Source organism: Otolemur garnettii, unplaced genomic scaffold (genome assembly GCF_000181295.1).
Source record: "Otolemur garnettii isolate 467f Iridium unplaced genomic scaffold, OtoGar3 scaffold00116, whole genome shotgun sequence".
Lineage (NCBI taxonomy): Eukaryota > Metazoa > Chordata > Mammalia > Primates > Galagidae > Otolemur > Otolemur garnettii.
Genome location: NW_003852511.1, coordinates 3,647,841 through 3,653,931, shown reverse-complemented (window position 1 = coordinate 3,653,931; position 6,091 = coordinate 3,647,841).

Below are 6,091 nucleotides of genomic sequence, written 5' to 3'. Positions count from 1 at the left end.
AGCTTGAGGCTCTGTCTCAAAAAAAAAAAAAAAGCATTTAGTGGCGGTGCCTGTGGCTCAAGGAGTAGGATGCTGGCCCCATATACTGGAAGCGGCAGGTTCAAACCCAGCCCCAGCCAAAAATTGCAAAATAAATAAATAAATAAAAATAATGTTTAGAGTACAGAAATGTAAATGGTATTATGTGTGAGTAATTACACATAAAATTCCATATAGAAAACAAAATTTTGAGAGATAATCAATTGGCCAAAATAAATCACATAACCAAGCTGACAGCAGGCAGAAAAAAAGTACACTCTACTTACAGGAGGCCCTACACAGGGAGGGGTGTATCATATAATCCTTCTAAATGAGAAACAACAAATAACTATGAATGATACTGTAAACCACTGCAATAAATACTTAGTCATTTTCTAAAATATTGAAGAACTTAAGAGAACATTTTTGATGGCTTTAAATTCCTGCCCATTCACTGGGGGGTGGAATGTTGGCAGTTCCCAATGTTGGCATGCATAACCTACAGCAAAGGAAAGTCATCACTGTGAAGGACACCACACTAAGCCCAGCATTTATTAAAAGTTCATAGATTTTAAAATTTTAATAAACAAATATAAAAGCTCATTTTCACAACCCCAGGGTTGGCAAAGGATTTCTATAGTTGATTCAGCATTATGTGAACAACTTTATTTCACTAGTGCCCAGTTTGTTATTTTCTGGGATTCAAAACCAAAATGAAAAAAAAGAAGAAGAAAAAGGAGTGGCTGGTCCTCACACCATGTGTTTAATGCTTTAGAATGTGTTTAGACAGCATTTCCACATTCGTAGTAGTCAGAGAAATGATGAACGCAGCTGAGAAAGACGCATTCTACTTGGGGAATCGGAAATAGAGCTAGGAGAGGCCGGGTGATATTGCTCTTCTGTGAGAAGTAAAATATAGTGTCATATGTGCTTAATCACTGTGGGGACCAATCACTGCAGGTACCCATTTAGGACATTTGTCGGAAAAAATTAGAACAGGATGCCATTTTCCTTCCTTTAATATTTTTAAATCACCCTGTGTGTGCCAGACACTATGAGTTGAACATCTCACACTTACATATACACATGCCTACTATTTTCACTTACCTCTGATTTTTCAGTGAACCTAGGAATTTACTTCCAGTCATAAAAGATGGCTTGCCTGAGATTTCCTGCCATAAAGCTCTTTCCCTTTACACGATGTCATACTTTCTACATTTGGCTTGGAAGACACACTTTACAATGCGAAAGCTAAAATGACATCTTCCTAAAGACCCACCCAAGATGCAGCTAACATGATGAACACCTCACTTCTCCATCTATGGTCCACTGAGATGACAGATGGATGATAAGACAGATCGAGAGACTGATCGATTGATAGACAGACAGACAGACAGACAGATAGATGACAGTTCCTCACACTTGATGTAAGAAGTGAGGAAGTCAGGGTAAAATAGTAGGAACTATGCCTCAGGATCATAGTCCCACTTCAGATTCGAGAGTACTGTTAAGTCAATCATTTAAACAAATAAAAAAAAGACCTCTGTCAACTCTGTCATTCACCTAAATGTCCATTTTGAATATTGCTTCTTGGCTCGGCACCCATAGCTCAATGGTTACAGTGCCAGCCACATGCACCAGCGAGTTTGAACCTAGCCTGGGCCTGCTAAACAACAACAACAACAACAACAACAACAAAAATAGCCGGGTGTTGTGGCGGGCGCCTATAGTCCCAGCTCCTTGAGAGGCTGAGGCAAGAGAATCGCTTAAGCCCAAGAGTTGGAGGTTGCTGTGAGCTGTGATGGCATAGCACTCTATCAAGGGTGACATAGTAAGACTCTGTCTCAAACAAAAAGAACAAAAAAAATTACTACTTCTTAAAAAATCTAGAATGCAGAAATTTAACATTTTGTAAAATGACTAGCATATTATAACCATGTGGTAAAAATTATAGGCTTAATTGTGTCCCCCTAAGTTCATAGGTTGAAGCCCTAACCACAGGACTTCAGGAAGTGACTATATTGAAGAGAGGGTCTTACAGAGGTCATTCTGCTAAAACAAGGTCATTGCCATGGTTCCTAATCCAGTATGACTGCTGTCCTGTAAAAGCAGGAGATGAGGATGCAGATTTACTCACAGGGAAGCCATATAAAGATACGGGTGACAGTGTCCATCTAGCAACCCAGGAGAAGGACCTAAGGAGAATCCAGTCCTGGTAACACCTCGGCCTCAGACTTCCAGCCTCCATGGTCGTGAGAAAATAATTTGCTATTACTGATACCACTCAGTCTGTGGTACTTTGCTATGGGGGTCTAACAAATTGATACAGTAAATATTTAGATCCAACTTTGCTTCAGTTTTTCTGTAAAAAATTAAAGGGACAATGTTACTAATAATTACACTTATGTGATAAGGCAGTGTAGAACAGTGGCTACTTGCTTGCTCTGGCCTGGGCCTTGTTCAACTCACTGGCTTGATCACTTACTGGCAGTGTGGCCTGGGACAAATTACTTAATCTCTTCATGCCTCAGTTTACAGATCTGTAAAATGGGGTGATAGTACTTATCTCCCAACATCTATGAGGAATAAAGGAATTTTATTTTTAAAGCACTTAGCATAGAACTTAACACAATGGGAGCAATGCATGAATGCTAAATAAAGCAGTTAGAGAACAGAATGAAATTGGTTTATAAAATCCTTTTAAATCTTAACATTTTAAAAAAAAGTTGTAAGTATAAAAGTACTCTTATTACACTGAGGAAATGTCTCTTCCAGCATTCAGAGTTTCTGCATGTTTGTAGCGGGCCCACGGTGTTGTTTGTGTTCACGGGAGGACAAATGACAAAATTCAATGAATAAACTCCGATGATGGTCGCCACCCATATACCCTGATAGCAGAGACCCTCAACCACTTCCAGCAAGTGTTCCAATTCACTGCTAAAGATGTGATGCCTGCTGGCCCCCTGCAGCACTCAGGTACCCCGAGAAACATGCGGGAGGGAGACCAGAATGTGTGCCCAGAAACGCTCGCAAGTGCTATTTGCCGCTGACTTGCCACAGTGTGGGGTAAACACGACTCCGTTTCTCTTGGTAAAACTTTAACACAAGATAAACTTGCTGAGTGCGAAGTGTACCACATGATTTTCCGTATGCGATAGCTAATATAAACAGAGCCAGGTAGCAGAGGCAGTCCAGGGTTCAGGGATCAGGGTGTGGATCTTTCTGGAAGGCCAGTCCAGCCACAAATCTGCTCTGGGTCCCCCTGCCTGCTGTGTCTGGCCTCCGCCGGTCAGCTGTAACTCAGGAGCATCACATAGTGGGCTGTGAAGGTGTGTGGTGACTCAGGGCGTCCATGTCACTGACTTTTACACTTGATCTTAGGCGAAAGGCCGAGAAGCGATACATGTCCCTGACTTTTCATACTCACTATGGTCTCTGCCTGGAGACCCTGAAGGACTGGAAACTGCCTGGATAACAGTTTTGACTAACAGCAGCTCAAACAGAAATGGCCAGCCATGGAAAACGACTCTCTTATAAACCAAGTGGGAAAAGAGAAAATCACTGTCAATAGGGAGACAGCACCTGAGATAGATTACTTCTGTGGAATCAAACACTGCCTTTGACATGTCGGGAACATTTTTATGAGCATAAAAATTACTAAAGGAGACTTGAAATACTTTTCTCTCATGTTATTACTAAAGGAAAGTTGAAATATTTTTCTCTCTTGTCAGTTCAATCCACAAAGCTATTAAAATTCCCAAGACTTTGGGGGGCTACAGAAATATATTATCTGAACTGGAGTAACTGAGAGCCAATTTCTCCCAGTGGGGTGGGGGATTGACAACACATTACGTGTTTCTTAAGTTACGGAGACCTGAGCCATTACATAACCTCACATGTCCAGGAAATAGCTTGGAAGCAAGGAATTTTAAAATAAAATAAAATAAAAACAACTTAAGAAATACTTTTCCTACACATATGCTTTGCTCATAGTTGAACTGGCCCTTGGCCCCTGACTCAGGAAGTATTTATGTGTATTGTGTACAAATGCCTAACCAGGGTGAGTTTCTCAACCTCCATGTAGATAACAGATTAGAGATAGAAAATGAGAAATAAAGAGAGAGCTTGTTATAGACATATATGCTAATAAGTAGTAACTGCGGACCCAAAGAAGGGGGAAACAGAGAAGTGTAAAACGTAGACAGACACAAGAACTCCAAACGGCACAGTATTTTGTGACCTTTTGATGTGCCGACTAATATCCCTATCCAGCTCAGTTACCTAAGCCCATGATTTATTGTTCAGTAGTAGTAGAACTGCTTCTCACTATAACTTCAAGGTCAAAGGGGAAAAAGAGAAGTTAGGAAAGCTACCCACTCTCTTTAAGAAAGCAGGAGAGGTAGAATTACAAGTTTAGAAAGTTCTCCGCCCCAAATGTCTTTCCTCTTTTGCTTCCTGCTTGCTTTCTCCTCTCCTTTTCCCCTCCCTTCCTTCCTTCCATCCTTTTTTCTTTCCTTTCCTTCCTTTTAAGACCAGCTCTCAACTGCCTAGAGCTCAGCTCTCCAGACTGGCTACAACGAGAGCTGAGATTTCTCGTTGGCGCTGGTGCTACCGTGTGCCAGTACACAGACGTGGAATTAGCGCATCATAGGGGATCAATGTTAGTTCATGTCCTTTAAGAATCATCTCACGGTCTTTAGGTTTCGGAACAGTTGAACTATGTTTAACAATACTGTTGCTTGAAAAGAGAAGAAATGAGGAGAAGAAAAATGAATGGAGGGAATTGTAAGGAGAGGATATGTCCGAAAAAACATTACATCAGTGCTGTGGGAGGGAAAAGAAGGTTCCCTTAAGGCACAAACAAAATTTCACCATCTCATTTATTTTTACTTTTAGATCAACTCCCAGCCAGACTCCTACAACTGCTCATTATCACAAAATGCCCTTTCAGGCGATGAAGAGTTGAAAGGAAGCCTGGAGTCACCCATGAGATATAAGGGACGCTGCCCATGGAGGTCTTCCCAGGCAAAGGAAGTTTAACTTCAGCCCCCCCAAAAGCAAGAAAGCAACCCTTGTCAACTGCATCCTTCTTCCTTCCCATTCAGTAACTCACACCCCTCATAAATTAAGGTGCACGTGGGGAATGTGTACGTAGTGAGGAGAATAGTCACTCTCCTCTGGCTTACTATCAGCTGGGTGCAGGGTTAAAGTTAAAATCTTGACTTCATTATCCCTTGGCCACACCCCTGTAAGGAAACTGAGGCTCAGGGAATTTAAGTAAAGTTCCTGAAACACACATGGCTTAAAAACAACAGAGCTGAGATTTGAAATGAAGGGGCTTATTAACCGTGAGGCTCTACTATCTGCTAACGAGGTTCAAACAGTGGTCCTGGTAAATGACCCTCATTTTCTCAAGGGGCAGCGATGGGCTGAGAAAAATAGGCTTTTGGGATGTAAAGACCTGGCATGTGTGGACTTTGCTCTACACAGAATGGAACTGCTGGGCACTCTCGACATTTAAAAATTGGCATGTGGCCTGAGTGACTCACATGAGGCCTAGCTGTAAGGGGCTGGGAAGGGCTGTGGGCTAACACGGGAGGAAGGGAGGCCCTGGCAGGCTTCTGCAGCAGTCAACCACGCTGTTTAGATGTTTCTCTGTTCACGAGGGCTCTCTGCAACAGTGTGTAAAATGTTTACAATCTGACTCCAGATTTTCCAGTGGGAGGCTCCCTGTACCCAAATCACACATGACACCGGCAATGTGCTCTGTCCACAGATCTCTACCAGTCACACCACAGGTGCTGAATTCTTGGTGACAGCAAGCAGCCTTGGCTCTACTCTGTATTAAGGACATAGCAAGCCCTGGGGATTCAATTATATGGATATTGGGCCACGTGATTCCAGAGTCTTTGTTTTCTACTATTTTGAGGTATTTACAAAATGCAGAGAAGGCAACTGAAAAAGTAGAAATGTATACACTGAAGAGAGAGAGAGACTGACATTGGAAATTACCAGCCTGTCAACCTAACATATGGAGAAATGCAGCAACCATTGACCATAACATCGAGTGGTC